The sequence below is a fragment of the Phalangium opilio genome, unplaced genomic scaffold (assembly GCF_054372755.1).
Source record: "Phalangium opilio isolate 3A_F unplaced genomic scaffold, DU_Popi_V2 ptg000092l_1, whole genome shotgun sequence".
Lineage (NCBI taxonomy): Eukaryota > Metazoa > Arthropoda > Arachnida > Opiliones > Phalangiidae > Phalangium > Phalangium opilio.
Window position 1 is genome coordinate 1,487,086 of NW_028324197.1, and position 15,549 is coordinate 1,502,634.

A 15,549-nucleotide genomic window follows, 5' to 3' on the forward strand; every position below is an offset into this window, starting at 1 on the left:
TGCCCTATTATTTTGATTTTTCAAAATTATATAGCTACGAAATCTAGTTCAAGTAACTTAACAGCGAGGCTCCGACGAGAATCGAACTCATGATCTCCTGTTTACTAGACAGGCGCTTTAATCACTAAGCCACGGAGCCCTTGCTTTGAAGCGACATGGATGCTGAATATTCCAATAATTTAACTAAATTAACTCATCGGAATTTTTACCCTATTGTTTTAATTTTTCAAAATTTATAGCTACGAAATCTAGATCAAGTAACATAACAGTAAGGCTCCGACGAGAATCGAACTCATGATCTCCTGTTTACTAGACAGGCGCTTTAACCACTAAGCCACGGAGCCCTTGCTTTGAAGCGATATGAATGCTGAATATTTCAGTAAATTAACTAAATTAACTCATTTGAACTTTTGCCCTATTATTTTAATTTTTCAAAATTATATATCTACGAAATCTAGTTCAAGTAACATAACAGCGAGGCTCCGACGAGAATCGAACTCATGATCTCCTGTTTACTAGACAGGCACTTTAACCACTAAGCCACGGAGCCCTTGCTTTGAAGCGACATGGATGCTGAATATTCCAATAATTTAACTAAATTAACTCATCGCAATTTTTACCCTATTGTTTTAATTTTTCAAAATTTAATAGCTACGAAATCTAGATCAAGTAACATAACAGCGAGGCTCCGACGAGAATCGAACTCATGATCTCCTGTTTACTAGACAGGCGCTTTAACCACTAAGCCACGGAGCCCTTGCTTTGAAGCGATATGAATGCTGAATATTTCAGTAAATTAACTAAATTAATTCATCGGAACTTTTGCCCTATAATTTTAATTTTTCAAAATTATATATCTACGAAATCTAGTTCAAGTAACATAACAGCGAGGCTCCGACGAGAATCGAACTCATGATCTCCTGTTTACTAGACAGGCGCTTTAACCACTAAGCCACGGAGCCATTGCTTTGAAGCGATATGAATTCTGAATATTTCAGTAAATTAACTAAATTATCTCATCGGAACCTTTGCCCTATTATTTTGATTTTTCAAAATTATATAGCTACGAAATCTAGTTCAAGTAACTTAACAGCGAGGCTCCGACGAGAATCGAACTCATGATCTCCTGTTTACTAGACAGGCGCTTTAATCACTAAGCCACGGAGCCCTTGCTTTGAAGCGACATGGATGCTGAATATTCCAATAATTTAACTAAATTAACTCATCGGAATTTTTACCCTATTGTTTTAATTTTTCAAAATTTAATAGCGACGAAATCTAGATCAAGTAACATAACAGTTAGGCTCCGACGAGAATCGAACTCATGATCTCCTGTTTACTAGACAGGCGCTTTAACCACTAAGCCACGGAGCCATTGCTTTGAAGCGATATGAATTCTGAATATTTCAGTAAATTAACTAAATTATCTCATCGGAACCTTTGCCCTATTATTTTGATTTTTCAAAATTATATAGCTACGAAATCTAGTTCAAGTAACTTAACAGCGAGGCTCCGACGAGAATCGAACTCATGATCTCCTGTTTACTAGACAGGCGCTTTAATCACTAAGCCACGGAGCCCTTGCTTTGAAGCGACATGGATGCTGAATATTCCAATAATTTAACTAAATTAACTCATCGGAATTTTTACCCTATTATTTTAATTTTTCAAAATTATATATCTACGAAATCTAGTTCAAGTAACATAACAGCGAGGCTCCGACGAGAATCGAACTCATGATCTCCTGTTTACTAGACAGGCGTTTTAACCACTAAGCCACGGAGCCATTGCTTTGAAGCGATATGAATTCTGAATATTTCAGTAAATTAACTAAATTATCTCATCGGAACTTTTGCCCTATTATTTTGATTTTTCAAAATTATATAGCTACGAAATCTAGTTCAAGTAACTTAACAGCGAGGCTCCGACGAGAATCGAACTCATGATCTCCTGTTTACTAGACAGGCGCTTTAATCACTAAGCCACGGAGCCCTTGCTTTGAAGCGACATGGATGCTGAATATTCCAATAATTTAACTAAATTAACTCATCGGAATTTTTACCCTATTGTTTTAATTTTTCAAAATTTATAGCTACGAAATCTAGATCAAGTAACATAACAGTAAGGCTCCGACGAGAATCGAACTCATGATCTCCTGTTTACTAGACAGGCGCTTTAACCACTAAGCCACGGAGCCCTTGCTTTGAAGCGATATGAATGCTGAATATTTCAGTAAATTAACTAAATTAACTCATTTGAACTTTTGCCCTATTATTTTAATTTTTCAAAATTATATATCTACGAAATCTAGTTCAAGTAACATAACAGCGAGGCTCCGACGAGAATCGAACTCATGATCTCCTGTTTACTAGACAGGCACTTTAACCACTAAGCCACGGAGCCCTTGCTTTGAAGCGACATGGATGCTGAATATTCCAATAATTTAACTAAATTAACTCATCGCAATTTTTACCCTATTGTTTTAATTTTTCAAGATTTAATAGCTACGAAATCTAGATCAAGTAACATAACAGCGAGGCTCCGACGAGAATCGAACTCATGATCTCCTGTTTACTAGACAGGCGCTATAACCACTAAGCCACGGAGCCCTTGCTTTGAAGCGATATGAATGCTGAATATTTCAGTAAATTAACTAAATTAATTCATCGGAACTTTTGCCCTATAATTTTAATTTTTCAAAATTATATATCTACGAAATCTAGTTCAAGTAACATAACAGCGAGGCTCCGACGAGAATCGAACTCATGATCTCCTGTTTACTAGACAGGCGCTTTAACCACTAAGCCACGGAGCCATTGCTTTGAAGCGATATGAATTCTGAATATTTCAGTAAATTAACTAAATTATCTCATCGGAACCTTTGCCCTATTATTTTGATTTTTCAAAATTATATAGCTACGAAATCTAGTTCAAGTAACTTAACAGCGAGGCTCCGACGAGAATCGAACTCATGATCTCCTGTTTACTAGACAGGCGCTTTAATCACTAAGCCACGGAGCCCTTGCTTTGAAGCGACATGGATGCTGAATATTCCAATAATTTAACTAAATTAACTCATCGGAATTTTTACCCTATTGTTTTAATTTTTCAAAATTTAATAGCGACGAAATCTAGATCAAGTAACATAACAGTTAGGCTCCGACGAGAATCGAACTCATGATCTCCTGTTTACTAGACAGGCGCTTTAACCACTAAGCCACGGAGCCATTGCTTTGAAGCGATATGAATTCTGAATATTTCAGTAAATTAACTAAATTATCTCATCGGAACCTTTGCCCTATTATTTTGATTTTTCAAAATTATATAGCTACGAAATCTAGTTCAAGTAACTTAACAGCGAGGCTCCGACGAGAATCGAACTCATGATCTCCTGTTTACTAGACAGGCGCTTTAATCACTAAGCCACGGAGCCCTTGCTTTGAAGCGACATGGATGCTGAATATTCCAATAATTTAACTAAATTAACTCATCGGAATTTTTACCCTATTGTTTTAATTTTTCAAAATTTAATAGCTACGAAATCTAGATCAAGTAACATAACAGTTAGGCTCCGACGAGAATCGAACTCATGATCTCCTGTTTACTAGACAGGCGCTTTAACCACTAAGCCACGGAGCCATTGCTTTGAAGCGATATGAATTCTGAATATTTCAGTAAATTAACTAAATTATCTCATCGGAACCTTTGCCCTATTATTTTGATTTTTCAAAATTATATAGCTACGAAATCTAGTTCAAGTAACTTAACAGCGAGGCTCCGACGAGAATCGAACTCATGATCTCCTGTTTACTAGACAGGCGCTTTAATCACTAAGCCACGGAGCCCTTGCTTTGAAGCGACATGGATGCTGAATATTCCAATAATTTAACTAAATTAACTCATCGGAATTTTTACCCTATTGTTTTAATTTTTCAAAATTTAATAGCTACGAAATCTAGATCAAGTAACATAACAGTTAGGCTCCGACGAGAATCGAACTCATGATCTCCTGTTTACTAGACAGGCGCTTTAACCACTAAGCCACGGACCCCTTGCTTTGAAGCGATATGAATGCTGAATATTTCAGTAAATTAACTAAATTAACTCATCGGAACTTTTGCCCTATTATTTTAATTTTTCAAAATTATATATCTACGAAATCTAGTTCAAGTAACATAACAGCGAGGCTCCGACGAGAATCGAACTCATGATCTCCTGTTTACTAGACAGGCGCTTTAACCACTAAGCCACGGAGCCCTTGCTTTGAAGCGACATGGATGCTGAATATTCCAATAATTTAACTAAATTAACTCATCGCAATTTTTACCCTATTGTTTTAATTTTTCAAAATTAATAGCTACGAAATCTAGATCAAGTAACATAACAGCGAGGCTCCGACGAGAATCGAACTCATGATCTCCTGTTTACTAGACAGGCGCTTTAACCACTAAGCCACGGAGCCCTTGCTTTGAAGCGACATGAATGCTGAATATTCCAGTAATTTGACTAAATTATCTCATCGGAATTTTTGCCCTATTATTTTAATATTTCAAAATTATATAGCTACGAAATCTAGTTCAAGTAACTTAACAGCGAGGCTCCGACGAGAATCGAACTCATGATCTCCTGTTTACTAGACAGGCGCTTTAACCACTATTGTTTGCATATATGCATATCTAAATCAACTATTATTTTTAACTTTTCAAAATTTAATAGCTTCGAAATCTAGTTCAAGTAATATAACAGCAAGGCTCCGACGAGAATCGAACTCATGATCTCCTGATTACAAGACAGGCGCTTTAAAAACTAAGCCCTTGCTTTGAAGCGATTTGAATGCAGAATATTTCAGAAAATTAACTAAATTATCTCATCGGAAATTTTGCCCTATTATTTTAATTTTTCAAAATTATATAGCTACGAAATATAGTTCAAGTAACATAACAGCGACGCTCCGACGAGAATCGAACTCATGATCTCCTGTTTACTAGACAGGCGCTTTAACTACTAAGCCACGGAGCCCTTGCTTTGAAGCGACATGGATGCTGAATATTCCAATAATTTAACTAAATTAACTCATCGGAATTTTTATCGTATTGTTTTAATTTTTCAAAATTTAATAGTTACGAAAACTAGTTCACGTAATATAACAGCGAGGCTCCGACGAGAATCGAACTCATGATCTCCTGTTTACAAGACAGGCGCTTTAACCACTAAGCCACGGAGCCCTTGCTTTGAAGCGATATGAATGCAGAATATTTCAGAAAATTAACTAAATTATCTCATCGGAACTTTTGCCCTATTATTTTAATTTTTCGAAATTTTATAGCTACGAAATATAGTTCAAGTAACATAACAGCGAGGCTCCGACGAGAATCGAACTCATGATCTTCTGTTTACTAGACAGGCGCTTTAACCACTAAGCCACGGAGCCCTTGCTTTGAAGTGATATGAATTCTGAATATTTCAGTAAATTAACTAAATTATCTCATCGGAACTTTTACACTGTTGTTTGCATATATGCATATCTAAATCAACTATTATTTTTAATTTTTCAAAATTTAATAGTTACGAAAACTAGTTCACGTAATATAACAGCGAGTCTCCGACGAGAATCGAACTCATGATCTCCTGTTTACAAGACAGGCGCTTTAACCACTAAGCCACGGAGCCCTTGCTTTGAAGCGATATGAATTCTGAATATTTCAGTAAATTAACTAAATTATCTCATCGGAACTTTTGCCCTATTATTTTAATTTTTCAAAATTATATAGCTACGAAATCTAGTTCAAGTAACATAACACCGAGGCTCCGACGAGAATCGGAAACATGATCTCCTGTTTACAAGACAGGCGCTTTTACCACTAGACCACGGAGCCCTTGCTTTGAAGCGATATGTATGCAGAATATTTCAGTAAATTAAATAATTAACTCATCGGAACTTTTGCCCTATTATTTTAATTTTTCAAAATTATATATCTACGAAATCTAGTTCGAGTAACATAACAGCGAGGCTCCGACGAGAATCGAACTCATGATCTCCTGTTTACTAGACAGGCGCTTTAACCACTAAGCCACGGAGCCCTTGCTTTGAAGCGATATGAATTCTGATATTTCAGTAAATTAACTAAATTATCTCATCGGAACTTTCGCCCTATTATTTTGATTTTTACCTCTCCGAGTGACGTATGTCACGGAGAGGTTCTAATTTCGACGTGTGTGTGTGTGTGTGTGTGTCTGTCTGTGTGTCTGTTGTTACACCCACGTGACCGCGTTCGCAGTTTCCAAATCGGAGCAAACGTGTTCGCCATTTCCGAACTGCTTTCACAGTCACGGAAATGGCTCCTCTACTTGAGTTCTCACACCACCATCTTCTGGTTTTTGTCCATCCCACACGGAGACCAATCTGTACTTACTGGCTTCTAATCACCACCATCTTTTGGTCTTCGTCCATCCCGCATGGAGACCAATCTGTACTTACTGGCTTCTAATCACCACCATCTTTTGGTCTTCGTCCATCCCACATGGACACCAGTCTGTACATACTGGCTTCTAATCACCACCATCTTTTGGTCTTCGTCCATCCCACACGGACACCAGTCTGTACATACTGGCTTCTAATCACCACCATCTTCTGGTCTTCGTCCATTCCACTTGGACACCAGTCTGTACACCTGGCTTCTACTCCATCCTCCGTGGGTCTTAAGACATTCGCGGCGATCAGCTAGGGTTACGAGAAACGTCTAGCCTCCCTAAGGTGGGATCGCCACCAAAGGTTTTCGCAATTGCGGTTGTTCTTGCTATTAGCTGTAGTTCGACACCCTTATATACTACCTATTTGAGTAAGGTAATGCAACCGGCGTATGCTTCATTTTAAACGCCAATATTAGTCAAGTCTCTCAAGAATGTTTAATTGTTCTTTTTTAAAACGATGTAACGTTCAATAAGGCGAATAACTAACGAAGAAAATATTAAATATTAATTATATTTATTTTAATATTTAAGATAATCTTGTTTCTCAATTCAAAATTAATACGGAAAGAGTTAAAAAGCAGTCTATGTTTTTGTCTGTGTGTGTCCGTCCGTTGTTACAGTAGTGCGCTGCGTTAGAAGTTCGTTTTGTTTTGATGTGTAAAGGAATCCTACAGAACCATAATATTCCCTTTATCCTTAATATAAAGTGAATATGTGGAAATATTTTTCGTAATTATGATCCATTTAGTACTTTTGTAGCTTTAAAGCTCTATTTCATTTTGATATTCCAATGATTTTTTTTAATATTATTATTTAAAATGGATGTTTAAATATTACTTAAGCTATACTACATCTGTTTATAGCATAATCCTTTCTAAAGTGAATACAAGCACAACGCTACTATGATGGTCAAATGAACTTTTATTTGTCAATAGACCTAGTGAACCAAAAAGTAAACGTTTGGGTTCGGATTTCGTTTCTGTAATGCAGAGACATTAACGGTTCAGAGTGAGCCGAAAGTTAAATACACTTTAGGCTTAGATATTATAATCATGGTGGAAATCTGGGCCGCGTTCAGCAGAGCCCAGCGCTGTTAACAGTGTCCTACTTAACGGGATTTTGTTTTTGGATTTTGACGTCACGGTGCTTAGCGCTTAGCTAGCGCGGTCTTCAAAGAAAATAGTCGGCTCTTTGGTAACGTGACGTAAAACGCGTATTTCTCAGCTTGGCGAAAAAACCATGGAGGAATTAATACAAATAGCTCTATGGGACTACAGCTATTTAATTGGCGTGAAACCAGTTGATCACGCGAGAATTTTAAGAGATATGTTAGTTTCTAATTTTAATTAAAAAAGTTGTTATCTATCTCTATAAATATGTTATCATCCAATTTTTGTTAAGCCTTGGTACATTGCACGCTTTATTGCGCTAGCGTCATTTATAAAACGCCGATGACCGGAGAAAAGCTATGACGACAGAGCTCACCGGTAAAATTTCCATATTCCGCTGCCTTTTTTGGTGAGCTCTGCTGAACGCAGCCCAGACCAGTGAAAGGTCTGATCGTAATCGGATAATAGCTTCGTGTTTTCATGCTTTTTATGGTACGCATTTACTTTCAGTGTGTGTAGCCACAAATAAGCTTTGGTGTTATGTAACGTTAACAGTCATGTTGACCAATAAGAAAATCGTTGAGATGAAACGAGAGGATAGTGTTTACATGGCAACCCTGTTGTGAATATGGCTTTGAACATAGAGGGCATACAGTTGAGGAGTAGAAAATTGGGCCTTTACAAACACGTAAAGGTAATATCCCTCCAAAGTTTTATCTCTTCATTTCCCGTTTTTCCCTCATCGGATGATTTTAATGTGTACAAGTATATCATTATTGGATGTAAAATGTCGTCTGATTTACAGTATATTTGCTATTCTTTGTATACTGCTTTAATAATTCATAAATTTTAACTTAAGAAACATTTCCATATCTGGGTAAATAAGTTTGTAAGTAGTCGTCTTGACTCGGAGAGGTAATATTTTGGTTTTCCCAACTTGTTACCTCTCCGAGTGACGTATGTCACGGAGAGGTTCTAATTTCGACGTGTGTGTGTGTGTGTGTGTCTGTCTGTGTGTCTGTTGTTACACCCACGTGACCGCGTTCGCAGTTTCCAAATCGGAGCAAACGTGTTCGCCATTTCCGAACTGCTTTCACAGTCACGGAAATGGCTCCTCTACTTGAGTTCTCACACCACCATCTTCTGGTTTTTGTCCATCCCACACGGAGACCAATCTGTACTTACTGGCTTCTAATCACCACCATCTTTTGGTCTTCGTCCATCCCGCATGGAGACCAATCTGTACTTACTGGCTTCTAATCACCACCATCTTTTGGTCTTCGTCCATCCCACATGGACACCAGTCTGTACATACTGGCTTCTAATCACCACCATCTTTTGGTCTTCGTCCATCCCACACGGACACCAGTCTGTACATACTGGCTTCTAATCACCACCATCTTCTGGTCTTCGTCCATTCCACTTGGACACCAGTCTGTACACCTGGCTTCTACTCCATCCTCCGTGGGTCTTAAGACATTCGCGGCGATCAGCTAGGGTTACGAGAAACGTCTAGCCTCCCTAAGGTGGGATCGCCACCAAAGGTTTTCGCAATTGCGGTTGTTCTTGCTATTAGCTGTAGTTCGACACCCTTATATACTACCTATTTGAGTAAGGTAATGCAACCGGCGTATGCTTCATTTTAAACGCCAATATTAGTCAAGTCTCTCAAGAATGTTTAATTGTTCTTTTTTAAAACGATGTAACGTTCAATAAGGCGAATAACTAACGAAGAAAATATTAAATATTAATTATATTTATTTTAATATTTAAGATAATCTTGTTTCTCAATTCAAAATTAATACGGAAAGAGTTAAAAAGCAGTCTATGTTTTTGTCTGTGTGTGTCCGTCCGTTGTTACAGTAGTGCGCTGCGTTAGAAGTTCGTTTTGTTTTGATGTGTAAAGGAATCCTACAGAACCATAATATTCCCTTTATCCTTAATATAAAGTGAATATGTGGAAATATTTTTCGTAATTATGATCCATTTAGTACTTTTGTAGCTTTAAAGCTCTATTTCATTTTGATATTCCAATGATTTTTTTTTAATATTATTATTTAAAATGGATGTTTAAATATTACTTAAGCTATACTACATCTGTTTATAGCATAATCCTTTCTAAAGTGAATACAAGCACAACGCTACTATGATGGTCAAATGAACTTTTATTTGTCAATAGACCTAGTGAACCAAAAAGTAAACGTTTGGGTTCGGATTTCGTTTCTGTAATGCAGAGACATTAACGGTTCAGAGTGAGCCGAAAGTTAAATACACTTTAGGCTTAGATATTATAATCATGGTGGAAATCTGGGCCGCGTTCAGCAGAGCCCAGCGCTGTTAACAGTGTCCTACTTAACGGGATTTTGTTTTTGGATTTTGACGTCACGGTGCTTAGCGCTTAGCTAGCGCGGTCTTCAAAGAAAATAGTCGGCTCTTTGGTAACGTGACGTAAAACGCGTATTTCTCAGCTTGGCGAAAAAACCATGGAGGAATTAATACAAATAGCTCTATGGGACTACAGCTATTTAATTGGCGTGAAACCAGTTGATCACGCGAGAATTTTAAGAGATATGTTAGTTTCTAATTTTAATTAAAAAAGTTGTTATCTATCTCTATAAATATGTTATCATCCAATTTTTGTTAAGCCTTGGTACATTGCACGCTTTATTGCGCTAGCGTCATTTATAAAACGCCGATGACCGGAGAAAAGCTATGACGACAGAGCTCACCGGTAAAATTTCCATATTCCGCTGTCTTTTTTGGTGAGCTCTGCTGAACGCAGCCCAGACCAGTGAAAGGTCTGATCGTAATCGGATAATAGCTTCGTGTTTTCATGCTTTTTATGGTACGCATTTACTTTCAGTGTGTGTAGCCACAAATAAGCTTTGGTGTTATGTAACGTTAACAGTCATGTTGACCAATAAGAAAATCGTTGAGATGAAACGAGAGGATAGTGTTTACATGGCAACCCTGTTGTGAATATGGCTTTGAACATAGAGGGCATACAGTTGAGGAGTAGAAAATTGGGCCTTTACAAACACGTAAAGGTAATATCCCTCCAAAGTTTTATCTCTTCATTTCCCGTTTTTCCCTCATCGGATGATTTTAATGTGTACAAGTATATCATTATTGGATGTAAAATGTCGTCTGATTTACAGTATATTTGCTATTCTTTGTATACTGCTTTAATATTTCATAAATTTTAACTTAAGAAACATTTCCATATCTGGGTAAATAAGTTTGTAAGTAGTCGTCTTGACTCGGAGAGGTAATATTTTGGTTTTCCCAACTTGTTCAAAATTATATAGCTACGAAATCTAGTTCAAGTAACTTAACAGCGAGGCTCCGACGAGAATCGAACTCATGATCTCCTGATTACAAGACAGGCGCTTTAACCACTAAGCCCTTGCTTTGAAGCGATTTGAATGCAGAATATTTCAGAAAATTAACTAAATTATATCATCGGAACTTTTGCCCTATTATTTTAATTTTTCAAAATTACATAGCTACGAAATATAGTTCAAGTAACATTACAGCGAGGCTCCGACGAGAATCGAACTCATGATCTCCTGTTTACTAGACAGGCGCTTTAACCACTAAGCCACGGAGCCCTTGCTTTGAAGCGATATGAATGCTGAATATTTCAGTAAATTAACTAAATTATCTCATGGGAACTTTTACACTATTGTTTGCATATATGCATATCTAAATCAACTATTATTTTTAATTTTTCAAAATTTAATAGCTTCGAAATCTAGTTCAAGTAATATAACAGCAAGGCTCCGACGAGAATCGGAAACATGATCTCCTGTTTACAAGACAGGCGCTTTTACCAATAAACCACGGAGCCCTTGCTTTGAAGCGATATGTATGCAGAATATTTCAGTAAATTAAATAATTAACTCATCGGAACTTTTGCCCTATTATTTTAATTTTTCAAAATTATATATCTACGAAATCTAGTTCGAGTAACATAACAGCGAGGCTCCGACGAGAATCGAACTCATGATCTTCTGTTTACTAGACAGGCGCTTTAACCACTAAGCCACGGTGCCCTTGCTTTGAAGCGATATGAATTCTGAATATTTCAGTAAATTAACTAAATTATCTCATCGGAACTTTCGCCCTATTATTTTGATTTTTCAAAATTATATAGCTACGAAATCTAGTTCAAGTAACTTAACCGCGAGGCTCCGACGAAAATCGAACTCATGATCTCCTGTTTACTAGACAGGCGCTTTAACCACTAAGCCACGGAGCCCTTGCTTTGAAGCGACATGGATGCTGAATATTCCAATAATTTAACTAAATTAACTCAACGGAATTTTTACCCTATTGTTTTAATTTTTCAAAATTTAATAGCTACGAAATCTAGATCAAGTAACATAACAGTAAGGCTCCGACGAGAATCGAACTCATGATCTCCTGTTTACTAGACATGCGCTTTAACCACTAAGCCACGGAGCCCTTGCTTTGAAGCGATATGAATGCTGAATATTTCAGTAAATTAACTAAATTAACTCATCGGAACTTTTGCCCTATTATTTTAATTTTTCAAAATTATATATCTACGAAATCTAGTTCAAGTAACATAACAGCGAGGCTCCGACGAGAATCGAACTCATGATCTCCTGTTTACTAGACAGGCACTTTAACCACTAAGCCACGGAGCCCTTGCTTTGAAGCGACATGGATGCTGAATATTCCAATAATTTAACTAAATTAACTCATCGCAATTTTTACCCTATTGTTTTAATTTTTCAAAATTTAATAGCTACGAAATCTAGATCAAGTAACATAACAGCGAGGCTCCGACGAGAATCGAACTCCTGATCTCCTGTTTACTAGACAGGCGCTTTAACCACTAAGCCACGGAGCCCTTGCTTTGAAGCGATATGAATGCTGAATATTTCAGTAAATTAACTAAATTAATTCATCGGAACTTTTGCCCTATAATTTTAATTTTTCAAAATTATATATCTACGAAATATAGTTCAAGTAACATAACAGCGAGGCTCCGACGAGAATCGAACTCATGATCTCCTGTTTACTAGACAGGCGCTTTAACCACTAAGCCACGGAGCCATTGCTTTGAAGCGATATGAATTCTGAATATTTCAGTAAATTAACTAAATTATCTCATCGGAACCTTTGCCCTATTATTTTGATTTTTCAAAATTATATAGCTACGAAATCTAGTTCAAGTAACTTAACAGCGAGGCTCCGACGAGAATCGAACTCATGATCTCCTGTTTACTAGACAGGCGCTTTAATCACTAAGCCACGGAGCCCTTGCTTTGAAGCGACATGGATGCTGAATATTCCAATAATTTAACTAAATTAACTCATCGGAATTTTTACCCTATTGTTTTAATTTTTCAAAATTTAATAGCTACGAAATCTAGATCAAGTAACATAACAGTAAGGCTCCGACGAGAATCGAACTCATGATCTCCTGTTTACTAGACAGGCGCTTTAACCACTAAGCCACGGAGCCCTTGCTTTGAAGCGATATGAATGCTGAATATTTCAGTAAATTAACTAAATTAAATCATCGGAACTTTTGCCCTATTATTTTAATTTTTCAAAATTATATATCTACGAAATCTAGTTCAAGTAACATAACAGCGAGGCTCCGACGAGAATCGAACTCATGATCTCCTGTTTACTAGACAGGCGCTTTAACCACTAAGCCACGGAGCCATCGCTTTGAAGCGATATGAATTCTGAATATTTCAGTAAATTAACTAAATTATCTCATCGGAACTTTTGCCCTATTATTTTGATTTTTCAAAATTATATAGCTACGAAATCTAGTTCAAGTAACTTAACAGCGAGGCTCCGACGAGAATCGAACTCATGATCTCCTGTTTACTAGACAGGCGCTTTAATCACTAAGCCACGGAGCCCTTGCTTTGAAGCGACATGGATGCTGAATATTCCAATAATTTAACTAAATTAACTCATCGGAATTTTTACCCTATTGTTTTAATTTTTCAAAATTTAATAGCTACGAAATCTAGATCAAGTAACATAACAGTAAGGCTCCGACGAGAATCGAACTCATGATCTCCTGTTTACTAGACAGGCGCTTTAACCACTAAGCCACGGAGCCCTTGCTTTGAAGCGATATGAATGCTGAATATTTCAGTAAATTAACTAAATTAACTCATCGCAACTTTTGCCCTATTATTTTAATTTTTCAAAATTATATATCTACGAAATCTAGTTCAAGTAACATAACAGCGAGGCTCCGACGAGAATCGAACTCATGATCTCCTGTTTACTAGACAGGCGCTTTAACCACTAAGCCACGGAGCCATTGCTTTGAAGCGATATGAATTCTGAATATTTCAGTAAATTAACTAAATTATCTCATCGGAACTTTTGCCCTATTATTTTGATTTTTCAAAATTATATAGCTACGAAATCTAGTTCAAGTAACTTAACAGCGAGGCTCCGACGAGAATCGAACTCATGATCTCCTGTTTACTAGACAGGCGCTTTAACCACTAAGCCACGGAGCCATCGCTTTGAAGCGATATGAATTCTGAATATTTCAGTAAATTAACTAAATTAACTCATCGGAATTTTTACCCTATTGTTTTAATTTTTCAAAATTTAATAGCTACGAAATCTAGATCAAGTAACATAACAGTAAGGCTCCGACGAGAATCGAACTCATGATCTCCTGTTTACTAGACAGGCGCTTTAACCACTAAGCCAAAAAGCCCTTGCTTTGAAGCGATATGAATGCTGAATATTTCAGTAAATTAACTAAATTAACTCATCGGAACTTTTGCCCTATTATTTTAATTTTTCAAAATTATATATCTACGAAATCTAGTTCAAGTAACATAACAGCGAGGCTCCGACGAGAATCGAACTCATGATCTCCTGTTTACTAGACAGGCGCTTTAACCACTAAGCCACGGAGCCATTGCTTTGAAGCGATATGAATTCTGAATATTTCAGTAAATTAACTAAATTATCTCATCGGAACTTTTGCCCTATTATTTTGATTTTTCAAAATTATATAGCTACGAAATCTAGTTCAAGTAACTTAACAGCGAGGCTCCGACGAGAATCGAACTCATGATCTCCTGTTTACTAGACAGGCGCTTTAACCACTAAGCCACGGAGCCCTTGCTTTGAAGCGACATGGATGCTGAATATTCCAATAATTTAACTAAATTAACTCAACGGAATTTTTACCCTATTGTTTTAATTTTTCAAAATTTAATAGCTACAAAATCTAGATCAAGTAACATAACAGTAAGGCTCCGACGAGAATCGAACTCATGATCTCGTGTTTACTAGACAGGCGCTTTAACCACTAAGCCACGGAGCCCTTGCTTTGAAGCGACATGAATGCTGAATATTCCAGTAATTTGACTAAATTATCTCATCGGAATTTTTGCCCTATTATTTTAATATTTCAAAATTATATAACTACGAAATCTAGTTCAAGTAACTTAACAGCGAGGCTCCGACGAGAATCGAACTCATGATCTCCTGTTTACTAGACAGGCGCTTTAACCACTATTGTTTGCATATATGCATATCTAAATCAACTATAATTTTTAACTTTTCAAAATTTAATAGCTTCGAAATCTAGTTCAAGTAATATAACAGCAAGGCTCCGACGAGAATCGAACTCATGATCTCCTGATTACAAGACAGGCGCTTTAAAAACTAAGCCCTTGCTTTGAAGCGATTTGAATGCAGAATATTTCAGAAAATTAACTAAATTATCTCATCGGAAATTTTGCCCTATTATTTTAATTTTTCAAAATTATATAGCTACGAAATATAGTTCAAGTAACATAACAGTAAGGCTCCGACGAGAATCGAGCTCATGTTCTCCTGTTTACTAGACAGGCGCTTTAACCACTAAGCCACGGAGCCCTTGCTTTGAAGCGACATGGATGCTGAATATTCCAATAATTTAACTAAATTAACTCATCGG

At 36.9% G+C, this 15,549-nt stretch overlaps 41 non-coding genes across 41 annotated transcripts; all 41 read right to left on the reverse strand.

The window, feature by feature from the left end:
* Nucleotides 1–66: 66 nt before the first annotated feature.
* On the reverse strand, nucleotides 67–139 carry TRNAT-AGU (transfer RNA threonine (anticodon AGU)). The gene has a single exon. It is a non-coding gene; the product is annotated as a tRNA-Thr (tRNA).
* Nucleotides 140–271: 132 nt separating this feature from the next.
* Nucleotides 272–344, reverse strand: TRNAT-AGU (transfer RNA threonine (anticodon AGU)). The gene has a single exon. It is a non-coding gene; the product is annotated as a tRNA-Thr (tRNA).
* A 133-nt stretch (nucleotides 345–477) lies between these two features.
* Nucleotides 478–550, reverse strand: TRNAT-AGU (transfer RNA threonine (anticodon AGU)). The gene has a single exon. It is a non-coding gene; the product is annotated as a tRNA-Thr (tRNA).
* Nucleotides 551–683: 133 nt separating this feature from the next.
* On the reverse strand, nucleotides 684–756 carry TRNAT-AGU (transfer RNA threonine (anticodon AGU)). Its single transcript has one exon. It is a non-coding gene; the product is annotated as a tRNA-Thr (tRNA).
* Nucleotides 757–889: 133 nt separating this feature from the next.
* TRNAT-AGU (transfer RNA threonine (anticodon AGU)) lies at nucleotides 890–962 on the reverse strand. The gene has a single exon. It is a non-coding gene; the product is annotated as a tRNA-Thr (tRNA).
* A 133-nt stretch (nucleotides 963–1,095) lies between these two features.
* On the reverse strand, nucleotides 1,096–1,168 carry TRNAT-AGU (transfer RNA threonine (anticodon AGU)). The gene has a single exon. It is a non-coding gene; the product is annotated as a tRNA-Thr (tRNA).
* A 133-nt stretch (nucleotides 1,169–1,301) lies between these two features.
* TRNAT-AGU (transfer RNA threonine (anticodon AGU)) lies at nucleotides 1,302–1,374 on the reverse strand. Its single transcript has one exon. It is a non-coding gene; the product is annotated as a tRNA-Thr (tRNA).
* Nucleotides 1,375–1,507: 133 nt separating this feature from the next.
* Nucleotides 1,508–1,580, reverse strand: TRNAT-AGU (transfer RNA threonine (anticodon AGU)). The gene has a single exon. It is a non-coding gene; the product is annotated as a tRNA-Thr (tRNA).
* Nucleotides 1,581–1,713: 133 nt separating this feature from the next.
* Nucleotides 1,714–1,786, reverse strand: TRNAT-AGU (transfer RNA threonine (anticodon AGU)). The gene has a single exon. It is a non-coding gene; the product is annotated as a tRNA-Thr (tRNA).
* A 133-nt stretch (nucleotides 1,787–1,919) lies between these two features.
* Nucleotides 1,920–1,992, reverse strand: TRNAT-AGU (transfer RNA threonine (anticodon AGU)). Its single transcript has one exon. It is a non-coding gene; the product is annotated as a tRNA-Thr (tRNA).
* A 132-nt stretch (nucleotides 1,993–2,124) lies between these two features.
* TRNAT-AGU (transfer RNA threonine (anticodon AGU)) lies at nucleotides 2,125–2,197 on the reverse strand. Its single transcript has one exon. It is a non-coding gene; the product is annotated as a tRNA-Thr (tRNA).
* A 133-nt stretch (nucleotides 2,198–2,330) lies between these two features.
* TRNAT-AGU (transfer RNA threonine (anticodon AGU)) lies at nucleotides 2,331–2,403 on the reverse strand. The gene has a single exon. It is a non-coding gene; the product is annotated as a tRNA-Thr (tRNA).
* Nucleotides 2,404–2,536: 133 nt separating this feature from the next.
* TRNAT-AGU (transfer RNA threonine (anticodon AGU)) lies at nucleotides 2,537–2,609 on the reverse strand. The gene has a single exon. It is a non-coding gene; the product is annotated as a tRNA-Thr (tRNA).
* Nucleotides 2,610–2,742: 133 nt separating this feature from the next.
* Nucleotides 2,743–2,815, reverse strand: TRNAT-AGU (transfer RNA threonine (anticodon AGU)). Its single transcript has one exon. It is a non-coding gene; the product is annotated as a tRNA-Thr (tRNA).
* Nucleotides 2,816–2,948: 133 nt separating this feature from the next.
* On the reverse strand, nucleotides 2,949–3,021 carry TRNAT-AGU (transfer RNA threonine (anticodon AGU)). Its single transcript has one exon. It is a non-coding gene; the product is annotated as a tRNA-Thr (tRNA).
* Nucleotides 3,022–3,154: 133 nt separating this feature from the next.
* On the reverse strand, nucleotides 3,155–3,227 carry TRNAT-AGU (transfer RNA threonine (anticodon AGU)). The gene has a single exon. It is a non-coding gene; the product is annotated as a tRNA-Thr (tRNA).
* A 133-nt stretch (nucleotides 3,228–3,360) lies between these two features.
* TRNAT-AGU (transfer RNA threonine (anticodon AGU)) lies at nucleotides 3,361–3,433 on the reverse strand. Its single transcript has one exon. It is a non-coding gene; the product is annotated as a tRNA-Thr (tRNA).
* Nucleotides 3,434–3,566: 133 nt separating this feature from the next.
* TRNAT-AGU (transfer RNA threonine (anticodon AGU)) lies at nucleotides 3,567–3,639 on the reverse strand. Its single transcript has one exon. It is a non-coding gene; the product is annotated as a tRNA-Thr (tRNA).
* A 133-nt stretch (nucleotides 3,640–3,772) lies between these two features.
* TRNAT-AGU (transfer RNA threonine (anticodon AGU)) lies at nucleotides 3,773–3,845 on the reverse strand. The gene has a single exon. It is a non-coding gene; the product is annotated as a tRNA-Thr (tRNA).
* A 133-nt stretch (nucleotides 3,846–3,978) lies between these two features.
* On the reverse strand, nucleotides 3,979–4,051 carry TRNAT-AGU (transfer RNA threonine (anticodon AGU)). The gene has a single exon. It is a non-coding gene; the product is annotated as a tRNA-Thr (tRNA).
* A 133-nt stretch (nucleotides 4,052–4,184) lies between these two features.
* TRNAT-AGU (transfer RNA threonine (anticodon AGU)) lies at nucleotides 4,185–4,257 on the reverse strand. The gene has a single exon. It is a non-coding gene; the product is annotated as a tRNA-Thr (tRNA).
* A 132-nt stretch (nucleotides 4,258–4,389) lies between these two features.
* TRNAT-AGU (transfer RNA threonine (anticodon AGU)) lies at nucleotides 4,390–4,462 on the reverse strand. The gene has a single exon. It is a non-coding gene; the product is annotated as a tRNA-Thr (tRNA).
* A 690-nt stretch (nucleotides 4,463–5,152) lies between these two features.
* TRNAT-UGU (transfer RNA threonine (anticodon UGU)) lies at nucleotides 5,153–5,225 on the reverse strand. Its single transcript has one exon. It is a non-coding gene; the product is annotated as a tRNA-Thr (tRNA).
* A 133-nt stretch (nucleotides 5,226–5,358) lies between these two features.
* Nucleotides 5,359–5,431, reverse strand: TRNAT-AGU (transfer RNA threonine (anticodon AGU)). The gene has a single exon. It is a non-coding gene; the product is annotated as a tRNA-Thr (tRNA).
* Nucleotides 5,432–5,597: 166 nt separating this feature from the next.
* On the reverse strand, nucleotides 5,598–5,670 carry TRNAT-UGU (transfer RNA threonine (anticodon UGU)). Its single transcript has one exon. It is a non-coding gene; the product is annotated as a tRNA-Thr (tRNA).
* Nucleotides 5,671–6,008: 338 nt separating this feature from the next.
* Nucleotides 6,009–6,081, reverse strand: TRNAT-AGU (transfer RNA threonine (anticodon AGU)). The gene has a single exon. It is a non-coding gene; the product is annotated as a tRNA-Thr (tRNA).
* A 5,037-nt stretch (nucleotides 6,082–11,118) lies between these two features.
* Nucleotides 11,119–11,191, reverse strand: TRNAT-AGU (transfer RNA threonine (anticodon AGU)). The gene has a single exon. It is a non-coding gene; the product is annotated as a tRNA-Thr (tRNA).
* Nucleotides 11,192–11,768: 577 nt separating this feature from the next.
* On the reverse strand, nucleotides 11,769–11,841 carry TRNAT-AGU (transfer RNA threonine (anticodon AGU)). Its single transcript has one exon. It is a non-coding gene; the product is annotated as a tRNA-Thr (tRNA).
* A 339-nt stretch (nucleotides 11,842–12,180) lies between these two features.
* On the reverse strand, nucleotides 12,181–12,253 carry TRNAT-AGU (transfer RNA threonine (anticodon AGU)). Its single transcript has one exon. It is a non-coding gene; the product is annotated as a tRNA-Thr (tRNA).
* A 133-nt stretch (nucleotides 12,254–12,386) lies between these two features.
* Nucleotides 12,387–12,459, reverse strand: TRNAT-AGU (transfer RNA threonine (anticodon AGU)). Its single transcript has one exon. It is a non-coding gene; the product is annotated as a tRNA-Thr (tRNA).
* A 133-nt stretch (nucleotides 12,460–12,592) lies between these two features.
* TRNAT-AGU (transfer RNA threonine (anticodon AGU)) lies at nucleotides 12,593–12,665 on the reverse strand. The gene has a single exon. It is a non-coding gene; the product is annotated as a tRNA-Thr (tRNA).
* A 133-nt stretch (nucleotides 12,666–12,798) lies between these two features.
* TRNAT-AGU (transfer RNA threonine (anticodon AGU)) lies at nucleotides 12,799–12,871 on the reverse strand. Its single transcript has one exon. It is a non-coding gene; the product is annotated as a tRNA-Thr (tRNA).
* Nucleotides 12,872–13,004: 133 nt separating this feature from the next.
* Nucleotides 13,005–13,077, reverse strand: TRNAT-AGU (transfer RNA threonine (anticodon AGU)). The gene has a single exon. It is a non-coding gene; the product is annotated as a tRNA-Thr (tRNA).
* Nucleotides 13,078–13,210: 133 nt separating this feature from the next.
* On the reverse strand, nucleotides 13,211–13,283 carry TRNAT-AGU (transfer RNA threonine (anticodon AGU)). Its single transcript has one exon. It is a non-coding gene; the product is annotated as a tRNA-Thr (tRNA).
* Nucleotides 13,284–13,416: 133 nt separating this feature from the next.
* On the reverse strand, nucleotides 13,417–13,489 carry TRNAT-AGU (transfer RNA threonine (anticodon AGU)). The gene has a single exon. It is a non-coding gene; the product is annotated as a tRNA-Thr (tRNA).
* Nucleotides 13,490–13,622: 133 nt separating this feature from the next.
* Nucleotides 13,623–13,695, reverse strand: TRNAT-AGU (transfer RNA threonine (anticodon AGU)). The gene has a single exon. It is a non-coding gene; the product is annotated as a tRNA-Thr (tRNA).
* Nucleotides 13,696–13,828: 133 nt separating this feature from the next.
* On the reverse strand, nucleotides 13,829–13,901 carry TRNAT-AGU (transfer RNA threonine (anticodon AGU)). The gene has a single exon. It is a non-coding gene; the product is annotated as a tRNA-Thr (tRNA).
* A 133-nt stretch (nucleotides 13,902–14,034) lies between these two features.
* Nucleotides 14,035–14,107, reverse strand: TRNAT-AGU (transfer RNA threonine (anticodon AGU)). Its single transcript has one exon. It is a non-coding gene; the product is annotated as a tRNA-Thr (tRNA).
* Nucleotides 14,108–14,446: 339 nt separating this feature from the next.
* TRNAT-AGU (transfer RNA threonine (anticodon AGU)) lies at nucleotides 14,447–14,519 on the reverse strand. Its single transcript has one exon. It is a non-coding gene; the product is annotated as a tRNA-Thr (tRNA).
* Nucleotides 14,520–14,652: 133 nt separating this feature from the next.
* Nucleotides 14,653–14,725, reverse strand: TRNAT-AGU (transfer RNA threonine (anticodon AGU)). Its single transcript has one exon. It is a non-coding gene; the product is annotated as a tRNA-Thr (tRNA).
* Nucleotides 14,726–15,415: 690 nt separating this feature from the next.
* TRNAT-AGU (transfer RNA threonine (anticodon AGU)) lies at nucleotides 15,416–15,488 on the reverse strand. Its single transcript has one exon. It is a non-coding gene; the product is annotated as a tRNA-Thr (tRNA).
* Between the last annotated feature and the right edge of the window lie 61 nt (nucleotides 15,489–15,549).